Here is an 18,674-nt window from a genome sequence, read left to right as displayed (position 1 = left end):
CACCCTCAGAATACGCCATGTCAGCATAAGGATTATTTTGAGCTGAAGGCAGTTGAGAAGAAGCAGATAGAAGGAAAGCTCCCTGGCCTTCCTCTATTTGCCTAAAAGCAAAACATAAATTTTCAAAGGAATCCCTCCTCTTCTCTCGACCAGGAAGAACAGAAGTTAATCACCAGAGATAACTTTAGATCCTGCATACCTGGTTGTTGTCGTGGTTAGTCACACAGTCGTGTCCGACTCTTTGCGACCCCATGGACTGCAGCCCACCAGGCTCCTCTGTCCATGGGGTTCCCCAGGCAAGAGTACTGGGGATGGTACCAAAAGATGCTACGTAGCAAACTTTACTGATTAGCTTCTGTTAGCTTCCTAGACATTTGCCTTACCAGTATTTGCTGTCCCTAGAAACTCAAGGTCCTTTTTCTTTGTGTCATCACTTCTATAGAAAATTATCGTTGCTTTGCTAAGGTACTTCATACACTTAAGTTCTAAGGCACCTTGGAGGGTTACTCATTTTCTCCTGGGTATTTCCCATGTATGCATGAGGTATACGTGTTAATAAACTTCTTTGGTTTTTTCTTGTTAATCTTTTTTTATTCCAGGGATCTCAGCTAAAAATTTCTCCCCTAATTTTTAGAAAGATACATGAAAAGAATGGGATAAAAAATTGTTCTTCCTAAATTATCTGAAATGTGGTTTACCGACTGGGCTATGAGGGAAGCCCCACCTGTGTGGTAGCCTGGTCCGATGTTCTAGTTTTCTATTTTAGGACACACATTTCCTATAGCTGGGCTTCCCCAATGGCTCAGAAGGTAAATGCATCTGCCTGCAATGCAGGAGACCCAGGTTCGATTCCTGGGTCAGGAAGATCCCCTGGAGAAGGCAATGGCACCCCACTCCAGTACCCTTACCTGGAAAATCCCATGGACAGAGAAGCCTGGTGGGCTACAGTCCATGGGGTCGCAAAGAGTCAGACATGACTGAGCAACTTCACTTCACTTCATCATTTTAATTGGGAAAGGGGAAGAGGAATGTATGTATCTTAGAGGAATGTATGTATCTTAGAATATGTATGATTTTTAGGAAAGATAAATAGGTCCTTAGAAGAACCGATGGGAGGTATGCTGGTGGTAGAGTTTGGATGTGGTGTCAACTTACAGTCTTTTCAGTGATAACAGTCAATCTTCCCGGGTTGATGAAACTCTGGGGTGGGAATCGATGAAAGTTGAGTTACCTTTAGAAGTTCTGTCTTTAGGCAGGTAAGTGGAGTTCATAGAAAACCTCTCTTTATGCTTACTGTTTTTCAAATGCCTACAGCTCAGTATGATCAATATACTAAAGGATCATATTTTGAGGTGGCATGTCCTGAAGTCAGTGTTCGTGTCTACTTGGAATTTCCAATTGACAAAACTCAGGCACCCAGCTACATCTGACTTCTAAGAAAGCTCAGAAATGCTGTCTGACAGTTTACCCAGGAAAAGAGGGAAATAATCCAACCTATCCAACCTCCTGCATATACCAGCAGAGTAGAGATTTGGAAGCTGTACAAGTAATTTATGGTTTCAGCCAGACTTCATGGAAGCATAAGGCCTCTAGGGGTCTCTGTTTCCTGGAGGACTCCACGAACCTTCACTTGACCCAGCGTGGCCATGGAGCTCTTAGGAGTCTCCTTCAGTCTCCAACCTCGTACATTCCCAGGAGATTTTCTCCTGGGGAAATCTGTATTGCTACCCATCCCTTTCAAATGTACTTCATGACATCAGCGCTTTAGCCAGTTCGGTAGTACTCACCGTGTATGTCTCCAGGACTGTCACACACTCACTCAATAATTCATGAATTAGAAAACACAAATGGAGGAGTCCATCATTGTCTTCCTAAGTAAAGCCTTAGTAAAATTAGGTGGATTTCAGAGCGTTCTCTCCGGCTAGGAAGGCCCTTAGGTAAGGCGCCAGACCTTTGCATTCCCTCATCACCGATCTTAACACCCATCACTTAACACTCATCTAATATGTGTATGTTAGATCAAATTGCTTTCAAGTTTGACAAGTCATTTTATCATGTGACTCTAAGTTTTTAATTGAAATTTTTATTGCCGTACTTGTAAATTCACATACAGGTGTAAGAAATACTACAGAGGGCCTCCTGTGCACGCCTCCTGGTTTTCCCTAGTGGCACCATCCTGCAAAACTACAGTGTCAGTCACAGCCAGGACACGGACTTGCATGCAGTCCACCAGTCTTATTCTCCTCACCCTGATTCCTCAACCCTGAGCAGCCACCAATCTGTCCCCCATTTATTATATTTTACTTTTCAATCATGCAGTGTGTAACCTTTTGGGGTCTTAACCTTTCCCACTCAGAGTACTTCCCTGTCACTTCATTCCAGTGGTTGGGTGCATTAATAATTTGTTCCCTTTTTTATTTCTGAGTAGTCCAGTTTAACTACTCTCCTTGAAGGACATCTGGGCCAATTAAAGTTTTTAGCAATTATAAATAAAGCTGCTATGAACCTCCATGTACACGTTTCTTCCAATTTTTATAGTTCCACTTTTTAGGGAAATATTGCGACTGAACCGATCTATTTACTCTTGTATTCTTAAGTCCTGGTACCCTTTACAGCTTTCATCCCCACTTTTTTCCAGCAACCTCGCTCACCCCAGCATCCAGCTTCACCTCCGAACATTGCTGACTTTGCCTTCTTCATGTGTCTTCTGTTGCCAGAAATGTACTCAAACATCCAGTCTTACTCTGTGCCTCATATTCCTGGACATGCATCTTGGATCTACTTTCTCTTTCTCATCACCTTTTTCTAGATCTTGAAAATTTTTTGTTTTACTCCAACATTCAGTTTCTTGTAGACCCCCAAGGTCCTCACCCTGGGCTAGTTCTCCCCAGGGGAGAATCTCTACCTTGCATTCACTAAGCAGAAATTTCCACTCTAGCTTGTTCATGGACATTCGGGAGACACCACTTTGCAACCGGAAGCAACCTTGTCCCTTCCATGTGAGGTTACCACGTGATCTCAGCAGACCCTGAATCTGCCAGTGCCTTGATCTTAAGACTTCACCGCCTTCCGGGACTTGCCTGGTGGTCCAGTGGCTAAGACTCCACACTTCCAGCGCAGGGGGTAACTCCTGGTCAGGGAACTAGATCCCATATACATGCCACGGGTAAAGACGCTGCATGCCACAGTGAAGACTGAAGACCCCACGTGCTGCAACTAAGATCCGGCACAGTCAAATAGAAGGAACGAGCAGTTGTGCTAGAAAAAACAAAAAACAAACCAAAACACTAGACTTTCAGGGGAAAAAAAAATTTCACCACCTCCAGAACTGTGAGAAATAAATGTTTGTTGTTTATAAGCCACCTGACTTATGGTGTTGTCTTATAGCTGCCTCAGTGGACTAAGATATCAAGAAAGAAAAGAAAGGAAAGGAATGGACTTGGACTTTTTTCCTACAGCCCAGAGCAGGGCTGATTCTGGGTCATTCCCTAAAAATCAACTATTAAAATCTTCCAGGACATAGCCATCAGTAACCTATCACTCCAAAAGAAGACATTTGTGGTTTCTGCACTACTTTTCCTGAATTCCAAATGAGAACTACCATCAGACTAAATCAAGAAGGGAAGAAATTCACTTTGTAGAAGGGTAAAAGTTTCTATTCTAAGTCATTTTTCACTTTATGGTCAAAGGACTTTCACTGGAAATGGGGTTTCTCTAATTTTGCTGGGAGGACATCTGGAAAGATAATTCACAGCTGAGACTGTCAAAATATCACCACCACAGTGTGCATCGTTTTGGACAAGGTTTTAACTCACTGCCACTGACCCGTGCCCCCTGGGAGCAGAGCTTTGTGCTCGAAGTCATAGTAAGAGTACCTGCCTTCCTCAGGCCCTGTGTTATCAGCCAACATTGTGGTTTACGAAGTTACATGAAATAATCATATTTCAGCCTCTGATGCAATGATGGTGATGATGACAAAACGGCAGTGAAATAAAACAGGGCCAGCACAAATAAATGCGTCTGTGTAAAAGTTAAAGCCAGAGAAGTGGTGAACTTAGGACACTGGCATTAAATAGCAGGACTTGTTATTTACAACCAAACACTGAATTCTATAAGGCAAACATTTCAAGACTCTCAGTTTTAAAGTTATCTGAACTGACCATGGGCCAAATGTGCAGACATGTTTAGATCTTAAAAAAAATCTTGAGTAGAAAAAAAAATATGCAGAATAAAATTACCTATTACATAAAAGGCTAAGCATATACAATAAAAGCATGTACCGATTGCCTTACCCCTTCATGGATCACAGCCTTGTCGCGGTGCTGTGAAGGTGCTTGTGTAACTCAGTGAAGTTATGAGCCATGCCATGCAGGACTACTGAAGATGGACAGGTCATAGGGAAGAATTCTGACAAAATGCGGTCCACTGGCGGAGGAAATAGCAACTCAGTCCAGTATTCTTGCCTTGAGAACCCCATGAACAATACGAAAAGGCAAAAAGACGTGACGCTGGAAGATGAGCCCCCAGGTCAGAAGGTGTCCAATATGCTGCTGCATATTTTTTCCATTCAAGATTGTTTTTATGATCTAAACATGTTGCTACATATGCATCAAGTCCATTGAACTATGATGTTCTATAACTACATCACAGTTTCTCAATTCCCATATTATTTCCCTTATTTTCTTGGGCTCCAAAATCACTGCAGATGGTGACTGCAGCCAAGAAATTAAAAGACACTTGCTCCTTGAAAGAAAGGCTATGACAAACCTAGACAGCATATTAAAAAGCAAAGACGTTACTTTGCCGACAAAGTTCCATCTAGCCAAAGCTATGGTTTTTCCACTAGTCATGTACGGATGTGAGCGTCGGCCCATAAAGAAAGCTGAGCGCCAAAAATGATGCTTTTGAACTGTCATGTTGCAAAGGGCTCTTGAGAGTCCCTTGGACTGCAAGGAGATCCAGCCAGTCCATCCTAAAGGAGATCAGTCCTGGGTGTTCATTGGAAGGATTGATGTTGAAGCTGAAACTCCAACACTTTGGCCACCTGATGTGAAGAACTGACTCATTGGAAAAGACCCTGATGCTGGGAAAGATTGAAGGCAGGAGGAGAAGGGGACGACAGAGGATGAGATGGTTGGATGGCATCACCGACTTGATGGACATGAGTTTGGGTGGACTCTGGGAGTTGGTGATCTACAGGGAGGCCTGGCGTGCTGCGGTTCATGGGGTCACAAAGAGTTGGACATGACTGAGTGACTGAACTGATATTAGGAAGCATCATCTTTAATTAAAAAGTAGAAATAAAGGGTATATCTGCAAACAGAAGAACTGTTGAATAACTAATGATATATCTATATCATAGAATATATGTGCTATTATAAAGAATGAGAGAAAGGCATTAATTTGGAAAGATGTCCATGATAAATTAGCATAAAGAATAATCTTGTGTTAAAATAAACTTTAAAAAACCCTCTATGTATACTATACATGTATATGTGAGTTTATAAACATAGAAAAACATACCCTATAAGCCCAATGAAAAGACACTCAATAAGCAAAGTGTTCCCGTGGCTGATTCATGTCAAGGTGCGGCGGAAACCACCACCATGTTGTAAAGTAATTAGCCTCCAATTAAAATAGATTAATTAATTAAAAAATAAGCAAAATGTTAACACTGATTTACATGGTAGTGGAACCAGATGGGTGGGGGAGGAACAGACTATGCATTTTTATTTTATATGGCTCTGTATTATTTGATTTAGCGTGTGTTACTTTTAGAGTTTAAAACAGCAACAATAATAAGGCACTAAAGAAAAAAGGTTCGTCTAGTCAAGGCTATGGTTTTTCCTGTGGTCATGTATGGATGTGAGAGTTGGACTGTGAAGAAGGCTGAGCGCCAAAGAATTGATGCTTTTGAACTGTGGTGTTGGAGGAGACTCTTGAGAGTCCCTTGGACTGCAAGGAGATCCAACCAGTCCATTGTGAAGGAGATCAGCCCTGGGATTTCTTTGGAAGGAATGATGCTAAAGCTGAAACTCCAGTACTTTGGCCACCTCATGTGAAGAGTTGACTCATTGGAAAAGACTCTGATGCTGGGAGGGATTGGGGGCAGGAGGAAAAGGGGACGACAGAGGATGAGATGGCTGGATGGCATCACTGACTCGATGGACGTGAGTCTGAGTGAACTCCGGGAGTTGGTGATGGACAGGGAGGCCTGGAGTGCTGCGATTCATGGGGTCACAAAGAGTCGGACACGACTGAGCGACTGATCCGATCTGAAAGAAAAAAGAAATTGTTAGCACTTGATTTTTGCTTTAGACTCTTTTTTTCTAGATGATGTACTATCTCCCAAACAATCCTTCCTTTCCCATCTCCCTCAGATGCGTCCTTCAAAGTCTATGCTGGTTCTTCATTTTTGTACCAGATAATGACCCAATTCACACTAAAGTGTGAATGACTGATGTTATCTTAACGGTTACTTTTCCCAGGGATGTTTGAATTTTTCAAAGGGCTGTGGACAGGCTGTAAGCTGTAACTTCATTCCTCTCAATGTTTTTATAGTTTCAGACAAGAGTGGGATGACTGGAGGCTCTTGGCCAAGAAATCTTTCTGATATCCCTCACTGTTGGACCCATCACAGATCCCTTACTCCAAATATATGTTCCCATGCTCATTTAGGGGAGAGCATCCCTATAGAGTTCCTTAAGATTACAATTTCAGGAAGGCCCTTTTCATTTTATGTTGGAAAACTGAAAAAAAGTTTTCACAGTTAAACCATCCTGTGGAAACTGAATCATCCAAACACATTCTAAGAAAACATATTTCATTTTCTGCACAGCAGAGGTGAGGAGATGATTTGTCTTCTTCCTTTTTGCTACACATAAAGTCCCTTGCATCTAGAGAGAAATCGATGATCGGTTATTTATTTTTCTCTGAGTGGACTGGCCACCGGGCTTTATCCTCCAAGGACGGACTTGCTTGGACCAACCTCAACAAGCTGAGGCAAGCCGTTAACAACACTGGCAATATCTGCTCTCACTGTGGAGGCCCCCGAGGTCCCTGTCCTGCTGCTGACCGCGACAGCAGCTCCAGGCGTGTGCAGAAGCGCATGCGCATTCACACCTAAGAACTCCCCCTGGAAATGTTCCCGATGACAGGATGATGCTTTTAACGGTCCAATTTGGGGAATTCTAGTTGTGGTCAAAGCAGATGAGAATGTGTCAGTCTACATTTCATGGCCTCTTTAAATGCAGGGAGAAAAGTAAAGCCAGCAAAGATCTCTCGCCCCACCCATTCCACTGGGACTCTTGCTTGAGGCCCAAAAGGAACGTGGTGGGCCAGAGGGATGTCCAGCGTTTGTTCCCATTTACCCGGAGCTCAAAGTTGCCTGTAACTAGCTCTGTGCACATCTCCCCACAACATAGAGCCATTTAATTAAAGGGAGAAGAACAAAGAGAAAGGCTACCTCAGGACACTTCACTGATTTCCTCTAGAGAGGTCATTCTCAACTGGAGTGGATTTTGACCCCCAGAGAATACCTGACAATGTCTGGAGACATTTTTGGTTGTCACAGCTGGAGGCGGGGAAGGGGTGAACACTACTGGCATCTAGCGAGTAGAGGCCAGAGACTCTGCCAAACATCCTACAACGCAGAGATAGCTCCCTACGAAGAATTCTCTGACCCCAAATGTCAACTGTAACAAGGCCGAGAAGCTCTGGGTTCAGCACTTGATCTACTGCTAGCGAGCATCTCTTGATGTCCTTCTCCCCTACAAGGCACTAGAGATTTTCAAGTACTTCTTTGCTTTCCATTTCAGAAACCAAATTGGGCTGTTTAAGAGCCATCTTCACCTTAATGGAAACCATCAAAGTAATTTCTCCTCTTTTCCACCTTTAATAGGAATAACAAAAGCAGTGGGAGCAATAGCTAGACGGCCATTGAGACTGCTCTCGACAGCAGGCGCTAAGCTAAGCGCTTTCTGAGAATCATCACATCAAATCTTCACCACGGCCTCTGAGGTAAGCACTGCTGTCAGTGTCATCTTGGAGACAGGTTCACCCAAGGACACCGCCGGGAAGAGGCAGAGCTAAAGAGGAGCGCTGCGCCCAGAAGAGCCTGTGCCTGCGACAGACTCCTGAGGCCAGCGTGTTCCTGACAGCAAGCGCAGACGCTGAAGATTTCCAAGCCTTTACAGGGAAGTCAGGGCAGGCTGAGACTGAAAGGCAAGCACAGCTGGGATTTCTAGACCCCACTCATAGCAACCCTGACCCTTTTCAGAAAGAAGGCAGCTCAGCGAGAGAAACAAACCCCGAAATATCCTTTTACTTTTGTGAAATGTTATTATTTTCTGGTTTAATAGTTCTATAATCCCATCTCTTGCAATGAGAGAAGTTATAGGATACTTTCGTATAGGTTAGCAATCTCTTGTCAGAACCCTATGTGGCTGGGTATTTCATAATTTAGAATTTTAAATTTTTTCAGAAAGGTTTTGTATTCATATACTGCACTTCACATAATATTTCAGAGGAGTCTGCAGATAGAATGGGGCTGAGTGTGTCCTCCTAAAATTCATATATTGAAAGACTAGGGAGCTGTAAACTAAATAATTCCCAGAGTGCACACAGAGCTGAGAAGCTTTCAAGTTCTGATCATTCTGAGTGAAGAGTCCTTACTGAACATCCAGGGAATTGGGCAGATACCCCAAAAGGACCACTCATTAGCAGGAAGATTAAACTAGCCCTGAAGCAAAGGTGACTCTTAAACCCACCTTAACAAGGCTTAAAAAACAAGCCCTGAAATATTCAAGCTGTTGAGGGAGTGTGTGATTTTCTTGGTTCTGTCTTGTTGCAGCAAAAATTTGAAACGACAGACAGACCAGTGTTTATAGCTCAGTTTTGTTGGCAAGCAAAGGGAAATACATCCTCGAGGCGTGAGGGCACACTGACCCAAAAGACACGAAGAGAAGAGAAGAGAAGCCCCCGGCTCAGTTTTGGCTCCTCTTCTTGTTTTCTCCCCGCTCTGAGCCTTCCCTGGGTGAACAGGGCTGGCTAGGAGGGCTGAGTGTTCTTCCTCCCTGAGGTCCTCACACCGGACCTTCCTTTGTTCCGTTTTCCCTTCTTTGTCTTTTAGTCACCACCACTTTAGACTCTTTCCTATTCTAATTACCTAACAAAGCCTTGAAAGGACCAAGCCAACAGCAACAAAATCCAACACTCTTTTGAGAGTTAAGGTCAACAAGGGACATGCGGTTTTGAAGGTGTGCGCCTGCTGTGGCCCCCTTTGCCTAGCAAAGCGATTCTTTTCTACTTTACCCCCTTCCCCCGAAACAGAATAAATCAACAAAATCAAGTATGCAATTTTATATTCCAAGAGTCACTAAAAGTTACTAGACATGTGAAGAAACAAGGAAACGTAATTCACAGCTAAGAAAAGTTAATCGATAGAAACAGATCTAGAAATGATAGAGATGAGGGCAGTGGCATATGGCACTTTAAAGAACTTGCGAGAACAGTCCACCTGCGTTTAGTGTTGTCAAAATCTGTGGGTGTTCTCTGTTAGTTTCTTTCATAGCTTTATAAACATAAAGGTTTAAAAAATAAACGCGAAGCTTGATCATCCAAATTATAAATATGTTCAAGGTTAAGGTATATACCAGACATTATTTTAACAAGTTTATCAAGATTTCAGTTTCTTCAACATTAGTAGGAGAGCTGTCATTACAAATTCCTTATGTATTTTACATTATGATGTTCTTAAATTCTGTAGGCAGCTATGGTAGTTGAATTTTATGTGTCAACTTGGCTTAACTCTGGTGACTAGTTATTTGGTCAAATGCCCATCTAGATGTTGTTGTATTATGTGACATGTGCTTAACACCCACAACTAGTTGACGTTAAGTACAGATGACCCTCGATAATGTCAGTGGGTCTTACCCGTGCAGCTGAAGGTCTCAGTGCAAAATCTGAGATTTTGGGATTGCCAGCCGCCCTGATCATGTGAGCCAAGTCCTCAAAACAGATCTCTTTTACATATATTTTAAAACACACAAAATACTACTTTATTGTTTGCGTTTCTTTGGGGAACCTTGACTGATACTACAGCCTTCTGAATAGTCACGCTGATTTCAGTGCTCAGTTTTGTAGCATATGTTAGCAGCTTGCTTCATGACCAGCAAACTAGAAGCGTATGCTCGCTTCCGCACTGTCAGATTCATCCAATAAACCTACGGTCGTGGTCTACATTAGTCCTTGCAATTAGTTCTTGATCATCACTGCACACAAAATCTTCCACAGCTTGCCGTTCAGTTTTCAGTCATACATTGTTTTGATTCTGATATTCTATTTTTCATTAAGACAGACACCCCTTTCTGTTTTCTGTAATAATTTTTCCTACTACATTATTGATTACAACAGGCAGTTCTTTTTCTTCTCTTCTCTGTTGCCTACAGGGACAGCTTCTACTCTTTTCGAAGAGTGAAATTAAACCCGAATTTCAAAAGAACAAAAATGCACACGGCAGATACGATAGTGAATGAATGGGAGCTCTGAGACACAGTTAATGATCAGAACTGTCTTTTCCACCAAATGAGTTTTTTGTCCCTGCACTTACCAAAAAGGGTTGAGCTTTCAGAGCTTTTAGGATATTGTGATTGCAGAGGAAGGGCTGTGGAGCTGTACCTGCCTCCTGCCGAAATGCCACATGTTTTGAAACATACTGGTCCTTATTTGACTAAGCAACAAGACAGAATGTTCTCTGGAAAGAGAACTCCCCCTGCCACCCACTTTTGTTACATATGGGATGCTGAGGAGACGGTGAGCTCACCATCCTGGCTGGGGTCCCTGGGTTGAGCTTCCAGAGCAGTGGAAGGCAGAGCCTCCAGACCCAGCAGGCAGCGCTGACTGCCGAGCTGACCGCGGCTCTCACAGCTCTTTGCTGGTCCAGCGTTTTAAGTCCTGGCCAAGTTGGCACCCCAAAGGCACCCCTTTTTCTTCTAATATCAAGTCCTACTAAACTTCTGTTGCTCTGTGGGCTTCTACTCTGCGACTGGTGGTCCCAAGGGCATATGCTTCTTTGATTCATCGAATCTATACCACCTGTTGGGAGTACAGGAAGATGGAGGGGTTGACGGCCAAGCAACTCTGCAACCTGGATTCTGCTCTAGAGGGAAATACATGCACAGAAAATGACGCTGGCCAATGAACATGTGATATTTAGTTGGGCTGTAGCCCAAGTCAAGTGCACAGTGCTTTGTGACCTGGAGCGGACCCCAAACAACTCGGTTAAATGTACATTGAACCATTCTGAAGGCTGTCTTTTCACCTTGCTAATAGTTTCCTTTGATGTGCAGAAGCTTTTAAGGTTAATTAGGTCCCATTTGTTTATTTTTGCTTTTATTTCCAATATTCTGGGAGGTGGGTCATAGAGGATCCTGCTGTGATGTATGTCGGAGAGTGTTTTGCCTATGTTCTCCTCTAGGAGTTTTATAGTTTCTGGTCTTACGTTGAGATCTTTAATCCATTTTGAGTTTATTTTTGTGTATGGTGTTAGAAAGTGGTCCAGTTTCATTCTTTTACAAGTGGTTGACCAGATTTCCCAGCACCACTTGTTAAAGAGATTGTCTTTAATCCATTGTATATTCTTGCCTCCTTTGTCAAAGATAAGGTGTCCATATGTGTGTGGATTTATCTCTGGGCTTTCTATTTTATTCCATTGATCAATATTTCTGTCTTTGTGCCAGTACCATACTGTCTTGATAACTGTGGCTTTGTAGTAGAGCCTGAAGTCAGGTAGGTTGATTCCTCCAGTTCCATTCTTCTTTCTCAAGATCGCTTTGGCTATTCGAGGTTTTTTGTATTTCCATAATAGCAAATGAAGCAACCGACAAACAGCTAATCTCAAAAATATACAAGCAACTCCTACAGCTCAACTCCAGAAAAATAAATGACCCAATCAAAAAATGGGCCAAAGAACTAAATAGACATTTCTCCAAAGAAGACATACAGATGGCTAACAAACACATGAAAAGATGCTCAACATCACTCATTATCAGAGAAATGCAAATCAAAACCACTATGAGGTACCATTTCACACCAGTCAGAATGGCTGCGATCCAAAAGTCTACAAATAATAAATGCTGGAGAGGGTGTGGAGAAAAGGGAACCCTCTTACACTGTTGGTGGGAATGCAAACTAGTACAGCCACTATGGAGAACAGTGTGGAGATTCCTTAAAAAACTGGAAATAGAACTGCCTTATGATCCAGCAACCCCACTGCTGGGCATACACACTGAGGAAACCAGAAGGGAAAGAGACACGTGTACCCCAATGTTCATCGCAGCACTGTTTATAATAGCCAGGACATGGAAGCAACCTAGATGTCCATCAGCAGATGAATGGATAAGAAAGCGGTGGTACATATACACAATGGAGTATTACTCAGCCATTAAAAAGAATACATTTGAATCAGTTCTAATGAGGTGGATGAAACTGGAGCCTATTATACAGAGTGAAGTAAGCCAGAAGGAAAAACATAAATACAGTATACTAACGCATATATATGGAATTTAGAAAGATGGTAACAATAACCCGGTGTACGAGACAGCAAAAGAGACACTGATGTATAGAACAGTCTTATGGACTCTGTGGGAGAGGGAGAGGGTGGGTAGATTTGGGAGAATGGCAATGAAACATGTAAAATATCATGTAGGAAACGAGTTGGCAGTCCAGGTTCGATGCACGATGCACGATGCTGGATGCTTGGGGCTGGTGCACTGGGACGACCCAGAGGGATGGTATGGGGAGGGAGGAGGGAGGAGGGTTCGGGATGGGGAACACATGTATACCTGTGGCGGATTCATTTTGATATTTGGCAAAACTAATACAATTATGTAAAGTTTAAAAATAAAATAAAATTAGAAAAAATAAAAAACTCTGAAATAAAAAAAAAAAAAAATGTACATTGAACCAGAACAGTCTGAGCTCTTAGGCCTTTTGTCTTAGGCTCTGGCCCTATCAAGGGAAAGTCATCCAGGGCCCATGGCACAGACTCCTTCTTGGGGGTGAAATGAGGAAATGTGAGGGGAGTGAGAGGAGCTGTGAATATATCTCCTGGTCAACAACATCCCTGATCTCTAGTCTTTGACCCATTATCCCATACACTTAACGTCCAGATCCATCTTACCTGGACTTATGGGATGAAAAATACCCAAAGAATCAGTGTCAACAGAACATTTTTCCCCAAACAGGCTACTTTAAACACTTTCAACAAGACTACATTTTTCAGAAACATGTCTCAGTGATTCTTCTTACCCTTGATCCTGTTCTTGAGGGAAGAACAGAGGTAGCACTAAGTTGGAACTCTGAGACTCTCACGGTCAGCACAGTGGATTTTACAATTACAGCAGGGTGGGTCACTGTTTTACAAAGTGACGGCTGAATGAATGAAAACGGAACAAGACTTCTTACAATCACAGTCAGCCTCTACTGCAGAATTAGCATAGAGGTTGCTGCTCAAGCCATTTGCTTATGCACCACCCTGGAGGGAAAAAAAATAACCTTGGGCTAATGGTTAATTGAGGCAGTAAGAGGTGTAATTGGAGGGGGTGCTGCATTTGGAAGCAAAGAATCCAAATAAATCCCAGCTTCCTCTCCACCTATGTTTCTCTCTTCTCTTTGGGAAATGAATCAAAGACATTAACGACATCAGCACTGCCAAATATACATCAGATCTCAACACGTACGTTGTAATAGAGGTCACCCTTTAGTAAGGAAGAACAACCCTACAAAATATGTATGCTCATCCCACTTGCTAAATTAAAATCTTGACAATGTACTTGGCTGCTTTTGTTGTTTTCACAAGAGTCTAGACTGGAAATCTAATTATACTATATTTTAGAACACTGACAAAAGGCTATCTTTTATAGGTTATAGCCTTATGGCCTAGATTCATCTTCGTATACATTACTTGAGTAAAGTATATATTACTTCATATACATTACCTCATGTTAATAGTCTGAAACACCACCCTTTATACAGTTAATACAAAATTTATTTTTGGTATTTATGAAAGTGAAGGCTTAATACCATCCACAAATTACAAGTTCAAAAAAGAAATGCTTTAATTTCAGCTCTCTACCTAAATGCCAAGCTTGCCAGAATTTTCTCAAGCTTAATTCTATATTACTAAACCCATTTTGGGCTTTTCCCTCATAGCTCAGTCAGTGAAGGATCTGCCTGCAATGCAGGGGACACAGGTTCAATCCCTGGGTTGGGAAGATCCCCTGAAGAAGGAAATGGCAACCCACTCCAGTATTCTTGCCTGGGAAATCCCGTGGACGGAGGAGCCTGGGGGGCTACAGTCCACGGGGTCACAAGGGTTGGACATGACTGAGCAACTAAAGCACCACCAAGACCCATTTTACAGATAAGGAAACTGTGCAGATGAGACATGAAGAGATATGCTTAAGGTCACATAAACAGTAAAGCCAGCATTTGGACTTGGAGAATCTGCTGACAGAAACTCCCTTCTTAACTATTTCATAAAACTACCTCTCACTAATACTCTACTTTACCAAGGTCCTAAGGCCTGCCATGATTTGCCCAACACATTTCTCTGGTCTCATTTACTCCATGCTCACTCTACTCCAGTCACACTGGTCTCCTTGCTGTTCCTTGAATGTTTCTAATACACTCCACCTCAGGGCTTCTGAAACTACTGTTTTCCTCCACTTGCAACTTTGTATCCTCAAGCAGCTTAATGGCTCTCCTCACTTTTTTGGTGTCTATTCAAATGTTACTTCAACAAAGCAGCCTTCCCTGGACTCCCTCTTCATAAATCCCGTTGCCTCTAGCCTCTTCACCATTATTTTAACATGCAGTACGTACCTTCAGAATACTTCCTAAATGTTATGGGTGTGCATGCCTGCTAAGTTGCTTCAGTCATGTCTGACCCTATAAGAGACCCTTAGGGACTGTAGCCCGCCAGGCTTCTCTGTCCCAGGCAAGAATACTGGAGCGGGTTGCCATTTCCTCCTCAAGGGGATCTTCCTGACCAGAGATTGACCCCGCATCTTTTATGTCTCCTGCATTGCAGGCGGGTTCTTTACCAGTAGTGCCATCCACAGTTCCCTATTTATTGTCTATCTCTCCCAATCAGAATGTAAGCTCACGGGGCAGAGAACTTACTGTTGGGCTCACTGCTGTGTTTCTGGCTCTTAAAACGGGCTTGTAACACAAAACACTCAACAGATATTTGCTGAGTGGAAGAATTAAGGAAGGAAGGACAGACTGTAGGGAAACGAAGCAATTCATTAAGATTATGATGCTGGTTGTGCAATCGGCACTTCCAATGCCAATCATACCAACACATGATGTTCATTATTTTTTCACTTGTAACTCCAAAGATTTCTTCATGTCATTTCCTGAAGCAGATGAGGATTCTAGCTCTAACTTTCAAAGTGCCTGGGAATGAGGATAATGCAAATTAGTTCTTCGATTATCATTGTGTTCACAAACTCCAATATTTACTATGTACTTAACAGGGTCTAGACACTGAGCTAAGCACTTTACATGGTTTATTTCATTTTACTGCTGCAACAGGGCTTTTGATCATTAGTACTGAAGTGTGCACAGTGTTTTATATCTGTGACCACTGGGGTCAGTCCACCCAGATTTAAATCCTGGATCCACCACTGACTTGCTGTGTGGCTCTTTTTACCATCTGTAAAGAGGACATACTATAACATTAATCGTACATAACCAGTAGAGTTGTTTTGAGGCTCACATGAGATCATGCAGTTGAAGCACCTGGCATAGTCTGGCACATAGCAAACATTCCAACATCTTCGCTATGATTATCCCCACCTTCCAGATCAGGAAACCAAGCCTGAAAGCACTTAGGTAACTTGCCCAACATTACAAACAACTAAGAAGTTGTGCTGGGATTTAAATCTGACACTGTTTGACATTGAAAAAAAAATTTTTTTTGACATACCATCTTTTCTGCCTCTCTTAGTCTGGCTGTGTGTTTAAAGGGCCCTAGTGAAGTAAGTCAAGTGTAGGAAATTCTATCAACTCAGCTAGCATTCTCTTTAAAAGGCCCTCTTTGAGTGCTTGCAAAGTGAGCCTTGATGCATTTGCAAGAAGAATTAGGCTGTGATGGTGACCTTGAGAGTTGTGGATATATATACACCTCTCTAGAAAAATTTGATCCATGATTATCTAAACATGAAAAGGAAAATAGTGCTTCTAGAAGGAAATTTAGGAGACTACCCTCACGATTTGGGACTAGGCAAAGATTTCTTAAGATATACTAGCTGTATGATGACATGGACTATATGAAATTAGGAATTTCTTTTCACCAAAAGACACTACTGAGAGAAGGAGAAGGGGAGCCACAAAGAAAAAGAAGTTATTTGCAATATTCAACAACTGACAAAGGATTCTTATTCAGAATACATAACCTTACAAATAAACATGAAAAAGCTAGGGAACTCAGTAGAGAAGTGAAGAAAAGACATAGGCAGGGACTTCACAAAAGGTCTCGTCACAATGGCCAAAAAACAGATGCTTATTTGTTTTTAAATCTACCCAGCATGGGCTTCCCAGGTGGTACTAGTGGCAAAGAACCTGCCCACCAGCACAGGATGGGTAAGAGACTCAGTTTGATCCCTGTGTCAGGAAGATCCCTTGGAGGAGGGCATAGCAACCCACTCCAGTATTCTTGCCTGGAGAACGGCATCGACAGAGGAGCCTGGCAGGCCATGGTCCACAGGGTCACAAAGAGTCAGACACGATTGAAGTGACTTAGCGCAGCACAGCACAGCAGCATGTGAAATTCTCAGTTAACATCCAAGAATATGAAAAATCCTGGAAAGTCAAACGTGGTGTGGATGTTGTCTAAGAATTGAGTGTAAATAAGACAGGATTCATGTCTCCAGGGAATTTCCTCATTAAAATACACAACGCGGTGCAGCGCAAGGCATGACGTGTAAAGCAAAGGTTTAAAGCTCGTGGTGACAGCAGAGGTTAATTCCAAATGAAAGGAGAGAGGAGGCTTCCGAGGACGTGACGCCGAACTGTGCCCTGGTGGATGATCAAGTGCATGGGTTGATAATGTGCGTCTCCCCACTTGGAGGCACCTTGAAGGCGGCACTATTGATGCTGAGGGACAAGGGGGACAGTGGAGCATGTCTGAGCAATCTTCCAGGCTGTGTGCTTAGTCGCTCCTCCTAGAGTGGCGCCTTTTTAAGGATCAGTAAGACATGGGGCTTAAACTTCAGGGTTCACTTTGAGAAGAGAAAAACGATCAAAGGCAGTCCCTCTGTCATTAACTTATTCCTTCCACCAGTGGGAGAGACCGCCCCTGTTCTGGCTCCTCCTCTCTGCAAACTGCAGCCCAATTTCTATCCAGGTTTCCACTGGCAGGCCACTGAAATGGAGATTGTTTTGGGTCGTACCACATTTTCTTCAGGGGTCAAGTTTGATGGGATATTCCTTATGACCTGTCTGAGTTTCATTTCTACATCTTTGGTGAAGTCACTTTGTAGGTTACCGGCCTTTAGCCTCTGGAAGCTTCGGGACAGGCAGAATGTGTGCCATTTCAGCTAACTTACACTGGCTGCCCAGAGTAAGGGGACGCCACGTCCTGCTCGTTTCAAAGGTTTCCAGGGTTAGCCTTCCAGAAATAATGAAAATACTGTCAGCCACTCGGCAAGAATCTCAAAGCAGCCCTTTTATCTATGGCAGGAGGGTGCTGAGGTTGGCCTCCTTTGCTGGCTGTCATTCCAGTTTAAAGCACAATAGCTTTATTGTTCTTCTCCAGAAAACAGCGAAGCCCTCCTAGAGCCATTTGGTAAAGGGATTTTGGAGGAAAAAAAAATTGCCTGGCTTTCCAGCAAAAATAAATAATTTCCAAGTGAGTCTTAAATGAAATTGCAGGGACCCTGCCCTTAATGCAGAATCAAGCACAGGGGGAGATACTCCCTGACATGTTTCACTACAATTCGTTTGCTTGTAAGGATTTGTTTATTATTTGTTTATTTTACTCTTTTGATATCTCCTTTTGGGGGGAATTATTATAAACTGTTTATAAATAACACTAACTCGCTTACCTAAAAGTTTCTTATAGTCTTATGTAGGGCAGTGGGAAGCAGGGGAGAATGATAAGACTGAATAAAGCTTAGAATTGGATTCCTAAGGAAAAAAAGAAACATAAAGAAAGTGGCTGAAGCTCGACAAACTTCCAAAGCTGATTAGAAACCACCACGTGGGAAATATTAGTGGATGGCTGCAATCCTGACACCGGCGTGAGCAGCGCTCAGACTCAGTGTCCGCCACTAGCCTGCGTGCACAGTTTCTGTGTGTGGCTTTCAAACTGTGCTCCGTGGGGCCTTCTGGTTTTCCTGGGGCTCCACAGACACAGAGGGGTCTCAGAGGGAGGGGTACCGAGCTCAGCCATCAGTCCCGAGTTCAGTACCCCTGATCCTGAGCCCCCTTGACTCACTTTAATCACCATGATCGGGGCTTGTACCTGTTTACATGCTGTTAAGTATGTAAGAGTGTTTGAAAACACACACACACACACACACATACACACACACACACACATATGTTCAAGAGAAGTGGAGGGGGAAGAAGAGCTCAGAAATCATTATTATGGGTCATTTCCCTTAGCA

This window comes from Bos indicus x Bos taurus, chromosome 5, assembly GCF_003369695.1.
Source record: "Bos indicus x Bos taurus breed Angus x Brahman F1 hybrid chromosome 5, Bos_hybrid_MaternalHap_v2.0, whole genome shotgun sequence".
Lineage (NCBI taxonomy): Eukaryota > Metazoa > Chordata > Mammalia > Artiodactyla > Bovidae > Bos > Bos indicus x Bos taurus.
Note: the sequence above shows the minus strand (reverse complement) of the source record.